At 40.6% G+C, this 16,616-nt stretch overlaps 1 protein-coding gene across 12 annotated transcripts in view; it reads left to right on the forward strand.

Moving 5' to 3' along the window:
• The window catches only part of insyn1 (inhibitory synaptic factor 1), a 194,740-nt gene that overhangs the window by 73,651 nt on the left and 104,473 nt on the right, over positions 1-16,616 (forward strand). For 7 of the 12 annotated variants that reach the window (XR_009794191.1, XM_061814562.1, XM_061814565.1 and 4 more), the window contains one exon: positions 1,999-2,085. The exons of 3 other annotated variants lie outside the window; for them this stretch is intronic. The gene's annotated coding sequence lies outside the window, so the exon portion shown is untranslated. Of the gene's footprint in view, positions 1-1,998; positions 2,086-3,924; positions 7,448-16,616 lie in introns of those variants that run through there. 2 more of the 12 variants (XR_009794190.1, XR_009794194.1) reach the window with 2 other exon arrangements.

Below are 16,616 nucleotides of genomic sequence, written 5' to 3' on the forward strand. Positions count from 1 at the left end.
TGAAATTTTCATCGTAGGTGCATCTCCACTGTGAGAGTAATAATCTAAAAAGAAAAATCCAGAAATCACAATGTATGATTTTTCTTAATGTTTTATTTGTGTGATGCAGCTGCAAATAAGTATTTGAACACCTGTCTATCAGCTAGAATTCAGACCCTCAAACACCTGTTAGTCCGCCTTTAAAAGTCCACCTCCACTTCATGTATTGTCCTGAATCAGATGCAGCTGTGTGAGGTCGTTGGCTGCATAAAGACACCTGTCCACCCCATACAAGTCAGTCAGACTCAAACTTGTAACATGACCAAAACCAAAGAGCTGTCCAAAGACACCAGAGACAAAATTGTACAACTCCACATGGCTGGAAAGGGCTACGGAGAAATTGCCAAGCATCAAAAAAAGCTCCGCTGTTGGACCAATCATTAGAAAATGGAAGAAGTTAAACACGATGGTCAATCTCAATCGGAGTGGAGCCCCGTGCAAGATATCATCTCGTGGGGTCTCAGTGATCCTGAGAAAGGTGAGGAATCAGCCAAGGACTACGTGATAGGACTTTGTCAATGGCGTGAAAAGACCTCAGATCACCGTTTCCAAGGTGACTCTTGGTAATATACTAAGACGTCATGGTTTGAAATCATTCATGGCACGTAAAGTTGCCCTGCTTAAACTAGCACATGTCAAGGCCCATCTTTAGTTTGCCAATGACCATTTGGATGATACAGAGGAGTCACGGGAGAAGGTTTTGTGGTCAGATGGACAAAAATTTAACTTTTTGGTCATAATTCCACTAACCGTGTTTGGAGGAAGACGAATGTTGGGTTCCAAGAACACCATCCTTACTGTGAAGCATGGGGTGGTAGCATCATGCTTTGGGGTTTTTTTCTGCACATGGGACAGGACGACTGCATTGTATTCAGGAGAGGATGACTGCGGCCATGTATTGTGAGATTTTGGGGAACAACCTCTTTCCCTCAGTCAGGGCATTGAAGATGGGTCGTGGCTGGGTCTTTCAACATGACAATGACTCGAAGCACACAGCCAGGAAAACCAAGGAGTGGCTCCATAAGAAACATTTCAAGGTTCTGGCGTGGGCTAGCCAGTCTCTAGACCTAAACCCAATAGAAAATCTTTGGAGGAAGTTGAAACTCTGTGTTTCTCAGAGACAGCCCATAAACCTGTCGGATCTAGAGAAGATCTGTGTGGAGGAGTGGGCCAAAACACTCCTGCAGTGTGTGCAAACCTGGTGAACAACTACAGGAAATGTTTGACCTCTGTAATTGCAAATAACTGCTACTGTACCAAATATTAACATTGTTTTTCTCAGGCGTTCAAATACTTATTTGCAGCTATATCACAAAATAAATCATTAAAAAAAATCATACATTGTGATTTCTGGATTTTTCTTTTTAGATTCTCTCGCACACACGCACCTAAAATGAAAATTTCAGACCCCTCCATTATTTTATAAGTGGGAGAACTTGCAATATAGCAGGGTGTTCAAATACTTGCTGTACTTCATTTGTAAGTTACAATTTTCCCAATCCACTTCTGTCCAATTTCCATGACCTTGTTTGGACCAATTCAAACAAACCACACCAAGGGGGGGAACCAACTCCCCATTTAAATAAACTAGTTTTATTTTCAGAATACCCTGACATGGAATCTCATTTTCTCCCCAAATCATCAACTGTAGACTTTTTTTTTTCCTTGTGTAGATGTGTTATTCATCATCCTGAAGTTTCCATAGTAGCTTCATTTTAGAATGCGGTGCGAGCTGTCCAAAATAGGAGTAGTCTGAAGGGAAAAAAAAAAATATGGAAAGATAACAAGTGGAAAGGAGGTGTGTTGAGACAGCAACGATGACCCATATTGGTGTGAGTTGTTATGGATTTACAATGATGCTGCTGCGCTTGTTAGTGCTCGGCTGGGGGAACGGCGATGGGAGGTGCAGTCAGCTGCCGTGGCTCAACCCCTCTGCAATTCTATTACGCTTGTTTATAGGGCACACTTAAAGGTACTCTCGCTTCTGAGTCAGGATGGAAATGGGTGGAGGGTGGAGGCAGAATTGAGAGGATGTCCTGAGCAAAGGTAAGTGATAAGAGATTAAAAGATAGAGATTAAACCGAGATGACGGTCAAACTACTAATGTGTGGTCACGGTATAAAAACACCATGGGATTGAATGTGAAAGATTACATTTCATAATCTGTCTCAGAATTCTTCTAAGACTCATACAATTTGAAAGGATTTCTAAAAAAAAAAAAACTTTTAAGAGAGACTCTTTGAACACTTGCTGTAAAAGCAAGGTTGTTCTGAAATAGGGGCATGGAGTTGACCCAGCAATTTTCCGTATCTGGACAATATATCAAAGCCATAACAGGTGGAAAGATACTTGTGTGAAAGGTGATTTCAGTTCCCGTCACCACGCTCCCATCCCAGTGATGGAGAAACTCTCAAACCGTGCGCTGTTAGGATTTGAACCTTTATCCTGCCAGTAGTACATATTTGTCATTACAGTATTATGTTATTTTTGGTTCTTTTGTGTTATTACAACCCCAATTCCTTTAATTCTGCATCATACAATGACGATAACATTAAAGAATACCGATTCAAGGAGTGCACAGCGACATGTACAATGAAATTTCAAATATCTTCTTATATCAGATATGGATCCTTTGATTGCTTCAATGTTACACTGGCAATTTTAAATATAAAGATATGTCTATCAAGGTAACATTGTGTAATTGCAGCAGACAGGGAGTGATCTTTGATGGGTTTGTGCCATCATTATTGTCACTATATGTTTACGTGGAGACCAGATGTTTACACGCCACCTCTATCCGCACAATTATGCCCACAATAATAACCACAATTGTTTTGACCAATATTATAATCACAATTATTCATTGTGATTATTCCTCATGGTAGGGAACAGTATTTGTTTTGATTACACTGCTTTTTAACAAACTATGTGGAAATGTTTTCACTTCAAAATTATTCCATAATAAGAGAAATTGACAGAGGAAACAAATAAATGTGAACAAAAGAATTCTACTTTAGCTCAGGCTAATTGAAATAATGTGCTCTTACAAAGTTATATCACAAATTTCACCGTAATGGAAGCAAACCCAGTTAATGCGTAGAAGGTGATAGATAACATTAGGCTGCAAGGCAGCAAGACTTTTCATTATGAAAATCCACATCGTCAATACAGTGAAATATGAAGGATGGTACGTCTCCGTTTTTCTGCTTGACCATTAGTCAGCCATACACGGTCACAAACTGCAAAGAACTCGGCAGTTGTGACTCTCTATTTATTCCTGTCGTATTTTTCATTGCGGTCAAGGCAGCCGCTATAACGATTTGTAATAGTGTCTTAACGTGACACACGCCCCCCTCTCCTCAAACGTGCTGATTGATCCTACTTCAAAATAAAAGATTCATAGTGGGTAATCAATTTCCATTTTTGGCTTTTATTTTGTCGTCGGCATTGGAGCGCAGCGCCGGAGCTTACTGAAGGTTTAAGCATGCAATCGCCCTCTGTTGGCTGACTGACTCGGTTGCGGGCACCGTTACAGATGAAGCACCTTTCATATGCAGCTGTGCCTGCATTTTTATTAGAAAAATTCCCAACGATCAGGCTCAATTTAATCGTGGTATCCAAAATGATTATCATGATTAAAATGTGATTAATTGTGCAGCCCTAACGCCACCTTCCCCAATATATGGAAGCGCTGCATGCAAAGAGTCCTTTCCAAATGGTGAGACATGGGTATGAAGTTTTAAAACCCGGCATTAATAGAAAGGCAAAGGTTTTGCTTTCAGAGGCAGTATCAGGGCTAATGCCTGCGTGGACGGCACTTCTTGCTCTGTAATGGTACTGTAAATCATAGTAAAGCTATCTATACATCTAATTATTGGATTGCAGGATGCCGTGTTGCTGTGTGGAAGCCAAGACAGTTTCTGCAATGTTCCTGTCACCAGTCGATCACAGATCACATAAAGACAGAGCGTTACAGTCACGCTGCCTGCACTTGCACCACACCAGTGGTTTTCAAAGTGGGGGGGGGTGTGCAGGGCTACCATCAACTACCATGACCGCTTTTCATTGTTAAGTTACACTTAGCTTTTGTTGATTCCCAGCGAATAATGTTTGCAAGTGGGGGGGTGGGGTAATTTCATCTCTAAAAAGGGGGTACTGCAAAAAATGTTTGAGAACCACTGCACTACATGATCGACGCAGTTATTTCATCGCATCTTAGTTGTCCCTTGGATAAGTCATTGTTACCTTGACTGTTGTGATTCCTTTACGTGGATTGTGTGTGTGTGGGGGGGGGGGGGGGGATATAATGTTGTATGCATTTTCTGTTTGGTTAACTATAAGATTAGTAAAAGCCTCAATTCTTTCAGTTTTGGCTGATCAATTATACTTCTTGTTATAGTAATTATAGTTTTATTTTGTCCAATTTCACTTTCACTTGGTATGAATTGTAATATACTGCTTTTGCATAATTTCCAAGATAATGGTCTGCCCCTTTGGCAGAAAATACTGTACTTAGTGTTTTACAAATGTGATGCAGCCATTTTGCGGTGTAAAAGAGGTTTCTGAAGTCGTTGTACTTTGAGATATGCAGCTAATGTAAATTCCAAGCTCCTTTCTAGTGCCGATGCATTTGTTCAGCAGAGTGGAGATGATGAATCCACCTATAAATTAAAGTGTGTGTGGGTGGTCCTTTCAAATGTAATTGCTTTGGATGTTTTCAGATTACCGTATCCTTTCCATAACGCGATTCACCAAAGATGCCAAGTTGTTTGCAATACATGTGGGTGTGAATCACCAATAATGTGACCTGTAAAAACTGAATATTGAAGTGACCAATCACGTTATCACAGAGGGGATTTTTTTTTTTTTTTTAACTTCAGGACAACAACAAAGCTAGCCCAATTTGAATTTTATAGCCAACTGCTGAATAATTCATACACATGAATGGCCTTCTATTCACTATTTTCTCTTACATCTTTGAATTTCTCTGCAATTCCTTGCCTTCTTTATGTTTCAGATCAAAAGCTTTGACTTGATGTACTGTACATTATCACGGCCTATATTTCACCATGACGCTATCGTCTGCTTTCCACGTTCCTCTACGGCTCATTGCAGGAGCATAATCAGGGCTAATGACTCAATAAATTCAACAAAATAAATCTCCCAGGAAAAGTTTGAATTACACAAAACACAAACATGGATTTTCAGTCCTTTGAAAAAAGATAAAACATTAACAGCACCAGCCAGTGGATTAATAGGAATACTGTTGATGCATCCACACTTCCTATTCACTTTATTACAGTGCAACCTCCAAAATAGAACACAATGTGATCAGGTTCATGTACATCTAGTTTGTATGACGTTTGGTCTTTGTCATTCTGGAAGAGTTGATGACCAGGATGTGGTGGGTCTGATCGGATTCTGCTTGCACTTGTCCTAGTTCGGAAGTTGCGTAAGTTCTCAAGTTTTGGTAGGTTGGTGCCGACAATCCGTTTAGCGGTTTTGATTTTGTGTTCAAGCCGGAGTTTGCCCTTTTTTGCGGTATTGCCAAACCAGACCGTGATGCAGCTACACAGTACTGATTCAATGACCGCTGTGTAGAACAATCCCAGCACCTCCCGTGGCAGGCCATGCTTCCTCAGAAACCACAGGAAGTCCTGTGCTGCGCATTTTTGAGGATGGAATTGATGTTTGTCTCACACTTCAGGTACTGTGAGACTGTTATTCCCAGGAACTTGAAGGTTCGATGGTTGACACAAGACAGTTGGACAGCGTGAGGGTTAGCCGTGGTGAAAAAGGCCTCTTTCTTCTTCTTTTCCTTTTGGCTTATCCCGTTAGGGGTCGCCACAGGGTGTCATCTTTTTCCATCTAACCCTATTTCCTGCATCCTCTTCTCTAAACACCCACTGTCCTCATGTCCTCCTTCACAACATCCATCAACCTTAATTAAGGTTTTCCTCTCGCTCTTTTGTCTGGCAGGTTCCTCTAATGAGCTCATTTCTAATCCCATCCAACCTGTTCACTCCAAACGAGAACCTCAGCATCTTCATTTCTGCTAGCTCCAGTTCTGCTTCCTGTTGTTTCTTTAGTGCCACCGTCTCTAATCCGTACATCACGGCCGGCCGTCCACATTTATCTTTACAGTCTTTAGTGCGTTCAGCTCCAGGTTGTGTCGGCTACACCAAAGCTGCAGCCTCTCCACTTCCTGTCGCTACGCAGACTCTCCTTATACCAGTGGTCTCAAGTGTTATTTTCCCTGGTCGGACAGTCTGTGTGCTGCTTGTATTTAGGGAGTTTGTGGTTGAGTTTAGCTTTATTAAAATCTGTTAGAATAATGAAGGGTGAATTAGTTGTTTGGCAAGCGTTAGCAGAAGTGTGCTCATGCTAGGTTGGGGTGGAATGTAAACACCGACAAGGATGAATAGAGTCAAACACACGCAGCGAGTAAAATGACTTACAGTTCAAGAACAGAGACTCTAAAAGCGGGCTCCAGTGTCTGCTGTGTTGTGTGATGTCCGTGTACAATTTTCATTGATGTAGAAGCATATTCCACCTGATCCAAGATCCATAGACCACAGAAGCTTTCGCAGTCTCTTCTCTGGTGACTAACTCGGGGAAAAGACTCGGCGGATATCCGAGAGTGACTGGGAAAACAGTCCTTGGAAAACTCTCTAGTGATTATCAAGTCTTCCTTGTGTAGTTGAGTCCACACACGACCAAAAACCACAAAAATGTAGACTGCTAGGAAACACAATACTGGGTGTTCGCACAGGTATAATAAAACCATCGTCAAATTTGCTGATGATATCAGCCTTGAAAGACTGATCAAGGACAACAATGAGTCAGACTACAGGAATGAGGTCTAGTATTTCGGATGATGGTGTTAAATCCACAAGCAAAACGAAAGGGATGATCATGGACTTCAGAGAATCCAAAAAAACAAGCGCACTGCCCTCTTTATTGATATAGAGAAGGTAGCGAGGTTGGAATGCTTCAAGTTCCTCAGGGTCTACATCTCGGCAGACCTCACCTCATCAGCCAGCATCTCCAATCGGGTGAGGAAAGCACATCAAAAACTGCATCCTTGGGGAAACTACGCCAAGCCCAGCTCCCCCAACACTCGATGATAAACCTTTATGGATCCAACTTCCTGACTTATTGCTGTACAACTTGGTTCACCAGCTGTACTCCGAAGGACATGAAGGACACTCACTTTTCTTCCTCCCCACCCCCCGCCCCCTACCCTCTGCAAAACGCCACAGGACAACGTATAAAACCACAAAGCTTAAAAACAGCTTTTACCAAACTGTGAAATGCATCTCCCCCTACACCCCCACAGTAAAAGCTAATTGCTAAACCCCCATCCCACTGCACCAAGTTCACTTTTATTAAGTGTGATTGAATGAGCAATATTGTCTGATCATAATCTGTGAAATAACCAAATATTATGTTTTTTTTTCAAAAGTGAACAATTTTATATTCTGTAAATAAGTGTATTTTGATTATTATGTATTTATACGTCTACTTTATTGTTTTCCTAAATGCTGTAAATTGGGAGATGCAGACCAAGACACAGTCTGACCCTCCAAAATTTCATCTGCTGTTTTGAGATCACAGTATAGTAGCCGACATTAAAAGCCACATCACACAACGTGACGCTTATCTGCCACAACAGATGCAGGATCATCTTAGGTGACTCCCTTTTAGTCTATCAAAGTATGCCGTGAGTCTCTTCCACATCAAATGAAATGACATTTTTAATGAGCAACCACCATAACTTCCATATGGAAAAAGTATAGCTGGAGCAATTCAGTAGGGGATTGGTTGTAGTGCTACATCACATGAGTGTATGCGATAAGGTGCCTAGAGCCGTCAGTGTTGAACAGTATGTTAGTCATTGAAGACTGCGGTCATTTCATTAGCCTACATATTTGACCTGTTTGTATATGAAACGATATCGTCGCTGGATATTTATCCCAGAATACAATTTAAAGCCGTGGGCTACCAACCACTGCAGTATGTGGTCGTATAAATGAAAAGTAGTACAAACGCTCAGTGAAACTTGCGTATAATGGATAAGTGGTATATTTGCAGGCTGTAGTCATGTAGTTGGACACCTGAGTTCCCATCTATAATTTCTAAGTACTGCCCTGCTCAGCACAATTAGAGCTGAGTTAGAAAAGAGAAACTCAACCAATATTTTGAGGAAAAATTGACTCCAAAGTTGCATAGAAATTCTAATTTTCAACAACTGTAATGCCGCACATCAAACGAGACCATCAAATGAGGGATGAGAATAACTGATTAACCATTAGGAATGATTGTAGTTGTTTGGAATTATTGATTCATCACGTTTTGAAGCAATTAAGCCAAGTGGTACACTAGAGTGATTTAGTTGGAAACCTTGATTTCCAATCTGCTGTTCCTCGGCAGGGGGCATGGTGGCGCGACTGGTTACAGCGTTGACCTCACAGTTCTGAGGACTGGGGTTCAAATTCCAGCCCCGCCTGAGTGGAGTTTGCATTTTCTCCTCGTACCTGTGTGGGTCTTCTCCGGGCACTCGAGTTTCCTCTCACATTCCAAAAACATGTATTAATTGGAGGCTCTAAATTGTCCTTAGGTGTGATTGTGATTGCGGGTAGTTGTTTGTTTCTATGTGCCATGCGGTTTGCTGGCAACCATTTTACCTCCTGCACAAACATAGTTAAGATAGCTTCCAGTGCTCCTGCTTCTCTTGTGAGGATAAGTGGATCAGAAAATGGATGGATCTTTGTCTTGGAAGCGCTCTTTCAGTTGCGAGTATTGCAGAATTGCATATACAGGGGGTTCTCGGTCTCCGACTGAGATCCATTCCTACAGTAGCGACTTAACTCAAATTTCGACTTAAGTCGGATTCCATCATTAAAATCACAATTTACATCAAAATACTTTGTGTAAAAAAACAAATACATTGAAATAAACAAGATGATGTACTTAGCATTATTGCTGAGAGGTGGATGGAGGAGAAAAAGGGGAGGAGGCTGTACTTAGCTATTGTGAAGGAACCTGGTTCTCAATCCTCTCTATCTCGACAAGTATCAAAGAACCTTGTTTTGTGATCATTGTACACGACATAGGAACAGAACCCTTCACATGTGCTGAAATACGGGCTTTGTCTTCAATAATTCTCAGTACGGTCGACTGACTGAAGACTTGGTGGTGTTGGTTTCTCTCCTTTCTCCAATCTTTTTATGATCTTGAGCTTCGTTTCCATGGTCATGGGTTTTCTTTTGGCTGCAGAAGCATTGCTAAAAGACACAGCTTTCTTCTTTGGGGCCATAAAGTCTAAAAAGGAGGGCGAAAAATGCGAAGATACTCCAAACCCAGACAAGCATTAGCCAGACAAAATGGCGGATGGGAGACGGGCATTGTAAATTTGAAACCTCTTAGGGCAAGACCATCTTAACGTGAGGACTCCCTGTATTTAAAAAAAAAAAAAAAAAAAAAAATGCCGCTTTCAAATTCTGACGGCAAACTGCTATTTTGTTTGACATCATATGTAAACGGTGCAGGTAAGGGGATGTATAAAAACCATTGAGCAATCGATACAAATTCTCTAAATTGCCTGGAATTGTTGATCACTAAATTTAGGTGAGAAAAAGTGCATTGTTGGCGCCTACAACTCCTTCAGGCAAGAATAAAAACAAATATTTAGAACATTACACAGATTCTCCTGTCCAAGTACAACATCCAACCAGCTTTATCGCTGTTCCTCAGTAGGGCCACAGGTTATCTGGAGCCTATCCCAATTGACGAGTTCACGTGAAAGCCATGGCACAGAATGTTCAAGATTTGAAGACTGCTTGTGTGGAGGAATGGACCAAAATCACACCAGCCCTATGCATGCGACTACTTTCTCCATATAGGAGGCATTTTGAAGCTGTCATTGTAAAGAATGGCTTTTGTACAAAGTATTAAATAACACTTGGCGTGTTCAATACTGTCATTTCACATTATTATACATAATGTCAGAGTTTTTTTTGTTGTTGTTCTACTTTCTTATGTGTGCATGATTTGGATTGTTCCCATCATCTGGTGAAGTTGTCATGACAATAGCACCTTTAGAAATGTATTCATTGAGGAAAAATGGGGATGCGCTAAATACTTATTCCAGCCCCTGTATGGTCAAATTGTCACCGACTATTCACAAAACCACAACAAATATTTCAAGACTTGTGCATGAATCTTTATTTTGGTGTTTTGCTTCTTAGTTTTTATGTTTATTATGTCCATCACAAAAATTACCACTCAATCAGGACGAATGGAGAAAATGAGGAAACGTGATGACAAGAATGGACTCAAAAATGGAACTCGGCATGACTGAATTAGTGGAATTGTATCCATACTTCCATTTTCCAAGCCACCTCCCATCAAAATGGTCACGCGAGTGCTGGAGCCTATCCCGGCTAACTTCAGGTGAAAGACAGAATCTACCCTGAATTGGTCACCAGTCATAAAAAATAATCATAAAATAATTCAATGTATACCACTATAAAAGCAAGAACGCTCCATCCATCCAACCATTTTCAGTGCCACTTATCCTCACGAGGGTCATGGCATGCTGTAGTCTAACTCCGCTATCTTTGAGCAAGAGGCGTGTTACAGCCAATCCCATGCAGTAAGACCGCTTTTAATTTAAAATATGTGAAAACTGTATTTTGACAGTCACATGTTTAAAATTTCTCATTTCCAATGAACTCACTGGAAATTGTGATTTTTTTTTTTTTTTTTTTTTTTTTTTAAATCCCAAATTGAGGCGCACCAATCAAGAACAAATTTGATTCACATTTACTGTTACAGGAGTAAAGAAAAGGTCTCAAGAATCATTTTTTTAAGAGGATTTCAGCTATTTCTGTTAGGTAATTAACCCTTGAGCACCCACGGGGGTCGGAATTTTAAAAGAGGATTTGGATGTCTTGGGTTCTCCAGGGTTAATATGTGATCATCAATAGTGTTTAAATGGGTATGAGTGATGAATTACTGTTCTTCATACTGTTTTTGAAAACTGCTCCATTTGAAAGAAAAATGACCCTTTACACTCCACCAAAGTACATTGAACTGATATTCTAATCAGCAACATACTTTGTTAAACCAAAAAATATTTCTTTTCAAAGACAGCCACCGCAAGTCACCCAAAGATGAAAATCTGGTTTTCTGATCATTATTATACCAAATCTTTTTGGCTTGTTCTTCATCCAAGTTAGATCATTTTAAAGGAGATGTGACCCAAGGGGCTTGAAGGACCTGGGATTTAATGTCAGTACAATCATTGCTTTTTTTTCCCCATCACTGCCAATGAGTGAACGGTTTGCCTAACGGCCGGTTTGCACTCACCTCATCAAAAATATATTGTGTTGTCCAAGCTTCCAAGTTATCGCTGACGGGTCAATACGAAAATGGCCTGAAGAAGACTCTCAATGACCTCTCGCTGCAATTAAAATTCGGCAAGAGCCCCCGCTACTGCCCTGTCGTTATACTCGGTGACATCCTCCCAGTGGAGATGGTGTGCTTTCTCCGGCACTTTTGGACAGGTCTCAACCTGTTGGGGTTTCCTTCAGTAAAAAGTTGAGAATAAATCTTTGAAAGGCCCACGAAACTGGAATGCATCCAATGGCTTGCATGCCATATCATACGGTCCACAGCGCAGGAAACAGCCGATGAAATGTGAAATGGTCGAAGGTTCACGTCATTATTGTGCAGTCGTGCCAAGACTTAAGAGTTTAATTTGTGAATGTGACCAAGCGTGTAACTCAATTGACTCTTTTATCAAAATTAATATTCCCCAGTGATGAAAATTGAAATGCCATTCATCATTTCCTGCCTCCCCAAAACAAAAAATGTTTTTTTCATTTTTAATGAATAAAAATAGCACTGTATTGATTGAGAAAAAAGCTAAAAAAAATAATAAAAGACATAAAGTGGGTTTATAAAATGTAATTAAAGTGTGGGATTTGTGCCTCTAAGGGGCTAGCGAGTGATCGGACAGTAAAATTATCGTCATGGTTAGTGGGAACCTGAAAATTTCTAAAGAGAGAAAAAAAGAGCATGCCTGGAGAATGTTGAGCAGTAAAGTTGCCAGATCCTTTATGTACATTTATGTTACCCGTTTAGGCTAACAGTTCTGAGGTCCTGGGTTCAATCCCGGCCCCGCCTGTGTGGAGTTTGCACGTTCTCCCCGTGCCTGTGTGGGTTTTCTCTGGACACTCCGGTTTCCTCCCACATCCCAAAAACATCCAACATTAATTGGACACCCTAAATTGCCCCATTGTGTGATCGTGAGTGCGACTGATGTTTATCTCTGTGCCCTGCGATTGGCCGGCAACCAGTTCAGTGTGTACCCTGCCTCCTGCCCAATGACACCTGGGATTGGCTCCAGCACTCCCGTGACCCTTGTGAGGATAAGAGGCTAAGAAAATGGATAGATTGATGGATGTTACTTGTTTACAGTTGTCAGTAGCACTTTAGTGTGAAGCGGTTAGTTGTGGTGCGAAACAGGTCAGTTAATGTTTGGTGTGATCAAACTTGCACGATTAAAGTTAATTCGTTTCATGTCCGATATGAATGCAGCAGTAGTCTATGACTTTTTTTTTCCCAAGTACACCACAAATTATTAGATATGGGATTTTTCTGAATGCATGGGATCTGTTTTTATCTTCAACCTAGTCAAGATGTTGAAAATCAATCAGTGTACTCGCATTAGATCAGTCAATATTATTGAAGTTCTACATAAATGTTTCTTGCTCTTGGAATGCTGTAATAAATTAAAGAGGCCAACATTGATTCAGTGATTTCAGATGGGAAAATATGACACAATACCCCCCCCCCCCCCACTCTTGATAATGAGACCGTCTGACCCACCCAGGCCAGAAACACAAGCAGCTGCTTGGGCCATCGTTCGCCACCGTTGGGCAGGAAAAGTAAATGAGAAATCTATCAAACACTTAAGGCTCATTTCTTTGTATAAGAGAGCTGATCCATCACGGGGGGTTCGTAGGGCTTTGGTCGGAAGCACCCCACGGCGCGAGCACTGCCCAATAAAACGTACACAAGCGGGATTCCGAGTTGGAATATTAAAAGGTCAGAGGGCACAAGCCAGTCACATGACCGGCCACGTGGACTTTGCCAGACACAGAAAATGACTAATTTTAATTTCAGACAACATAAGGCAGTAACTAGACGGGAACGTAGCCTTTGCGAGCCAATCAAAATCATTCCGTTTTCTAACAGCCAGTAACATTTGCGCTGTTCTTTATTCTATAGACAAAAAAGAATCTAATAATATTTCTCTAGGGCTCAATGTATGTCTTTTTGGGCAGTTCAAAGTTGAAATGGTGGCAGGTGTGTGTCGACTCTCATATGTTGTTATTGTTTTTTTTTCTTTGAGTACTTTCTTACTCAATATTTCTATGACTACTTTTTACTTGAGTCACATTATTATTATTATTATTCTAAAGTAATAGTAGTCTTACTTGAGTACAATATGTGGCTTCTCTACCCATTTCTGCTCATTATTAATTTGCCTGTCCTTGCCTGTACGTCATGGAGATGCCAGCTGGGCTTCTATCTCATAAATCACTACTCCCTGCAAGCAAATATTCGTAAAACTATGGATTACTGACAATGAGAATAAAACCATGTCATTGTGAGCGTACCCTCAGTGGAAATTAGATACATTTAGTCACAGACTGCATATGCATTCAAAATGGAAATGAATCCTCCTTTGATCATTTATCATGTTATCATGGGGATTCTTCAAACAGTTGGCTTGTCACGATAAACATTTTGGAACTGGTGAGCACATCTGGCTCACAGTTCTGAGGACCCAGGTTCAAATCCCGCCTCGCCTTTTGGAGTTTGCATGTCCTCCCCGCGCCTGCGTAAAATTTCTGTAGTTTCCTCCCACATCCCAAAAATATGCGTGGTAGTATAATTGAAGACTTTACATTGTCTGTAGTTGTGAATGGTGAATCCAAGTGGTTGTTTAATTATAGTATATAGCTATGTGGCCTGCGATTGGCTGGCGACCAGTTCAGGACATAACCTGCCTCTCGCCAAATGATAGCTGGGATGCACTCCAGCACGCCTGTACAGGCATTTGAGGCTGAATATACAGTACAATATATTGTACATGATTACATTTTTTAAACCATAAACAGATAGATTAAGCATTAGGGAAGAAGGATATTAATAAAGAACAAAGATGCTGGTGAGAATAAATGGCAAGGAAACTGCAACTTCACACACTAAGTCAGGTGGTTTTCTTGAGCGGCCGATTTGTCGACCACTGGTTTTGGCGTGATTCGAAATTATAACCTCCGTTGTATGACGTCTTCACGTCCCAGTTGACATTCAGTCAAAATACACAGAAGCTTTCCCCTGTTTGGAGAAAATACATTAATGGGTCTGCAAGCCTCAGCTCAAGCCATATAATTAGTACATCAAGCATCAAATGTTGTTTAACATGAATGCTAAACCATATTCTTCATGCATAATGTGCCTGTCAATTAAGAAAGGGGGGGGGGGGAGCCTAGCTTGTGACCAGAATGTGATTCAAAATATTGAATCTAAGGGGAGGATTAGTACATCAGTATTCTGTAAAGATAAATTACAGGGACTCGTTATTCCTCGGTTGGTCTATAAACGATCCCAATTCCAATGAAGTTGGGATGTTTTGTTAAACGTATAGACAAACCGCATACAATGATTTGCACATCATGTTCAACCCATATTTAATTGAATACACTGCAAAGAGAAGATATTTAATGTTCAAACTGCTAAACTATTGTTGTTAGCAAATAATCATTAATTGGAATTTTATGGCTGTAACACTTTCTAATACTACTGGGACAGGTGCCAAAACAGAAGAAAGTTGAGGAATGCTCATTAAACACCCGTTTGGAACATCTTATATATATATATATATATATATATATATATATATATATATATATAATACACAGATACATGGCCCCATTCATTCTTTCCCTTCCATTCGTTGTGGTGTCTTCTTTGCAGCAAAACAGCCCATGCTTGACAATACTTATGGTGTTGTTTGCCTGCAACTCAGCGTTATTTCTTCTCCAAACACGACAAGTTGAGTCTTTCCCAAAAAGTTGTATTTTGGTTTAATCTGACCACATGATGTTCTCCTAATCCTCTTTGGGATTATCTGAATGCTCTCAAGTAAACTTCATGCAGGCCTGGACATGTACTTTTTGAAGCAGGGGGACATATCCGGTGTGACGGTCTGAGCGCTTCCGGTGCGGCAGAGTCTCTTTGTGAGTAATGCCCATGCGCCTATATTTTGTAAACTAACCGGTCGTTCTGAAATATCCCCATCCATGCTTCAACATGTGCCATTCGACAACTTGTCGCCGGGTGTTCATGTTCGCTATGGACATCTCAGAAAGACAAACGCATCGAACGTGCGTATAAGTGTATTTCCTTTTTATCAACTTTTGTTTTAAGGTTAGGTTAGGGTTAGGTTATAACCTATGTTAGCTCCCTCTATGTAGAAGAAGGGCAATTATGAGACCGGGATAGTCTGCTACGTACCCAGAGTTCCCCTGGTAGTAACACATGTGCATTTATCAAAAGGAGACTTTTCAGCACGGAGGAGCGATCAGACCGTCATACCGGCACTGCATGATTTGAGTCCTTGGCGGCGTATTGTTACTGCTAGTAGCCTAACCCTAAACCTCACCTGTCACAAGCCATGTAGACATCCATTCATCATTGCAATTCAGGCATCCATTTTTTTTTTTTATTTTTTTTTTTTTTGACTTTGTGAGGAGGGCTGTAACATATCTTGGATCACTGTGCAATATGTGGAGTGCATTCTGAACTGGTTGCTAGTCAATCACATATACTGAAGACATAACAATGGGCAGCCTCACGTTTCCACATTTGGGTCATTTGGGATCTTCAGTATAACTAACATTCGGTTCTGCTAGTTTCATACGTTTACCTCTGCCTTTGCTTGGTAAAAGACAATTCTGAATGTTATTGATACGTTTTTATTATTATTCCCCCCCATGTGTCCATGCTCATGAATCCTTTTGAAAATGTGGAGCTTTATAATACTCTTTTTCCATCTCTGTGGCTCAGGACACTTTGTTCCACAGATAAAGGCAAGATGTAATTTTGTCTCCAATGTTCACGTGGTGTATTCCGTGTCTGGTTGACACTGGAGAATCAGCTGATGAAAACGCTTTAAAAAAACAAAAGAAAGAGAGAAATGAAGGGTCCTGGGGTTTCACAGTCGTTTGAGAGTTAATGAAGGATATTGAGCACTGAAGGAAAAGACGAAAGAATGATGAATTGCTAAAGGATTTTTTTTTTTTTTGCTCTGTACCAAAAACAGGGAAAAGTGTCATTCCTATAAATGCTTGAACATGTGTCTTGATTCTGTTTTATTTGACCTTTAAGAATTCACTGTTACACAGTCACTGAGTACATTTACATGTACTGAAAAGATAATTGCAAAAAAAGTGGCGGAAACCAACATTTCAAGTTGGAATGGCTTCCCCAGATTGTTC

Source organism: Syngnathoides biaculeatus, chromosome 3 (assembly GCF_019802595.1).
Source record: "Syngnathoides biaculeatus isolate LvHL_M chromosome 3, ASM1980259v1, whole genome shotgun sequence".
In the NCBI taxonomy this organism is placed as follows: domain Eukaryota; kingdom Metazoa; phylum Chordata; class Actinopteri; order Syngnathiformes; family Syngnathidae; genus Syngnathoides; species Syngnathoides biaculeatus.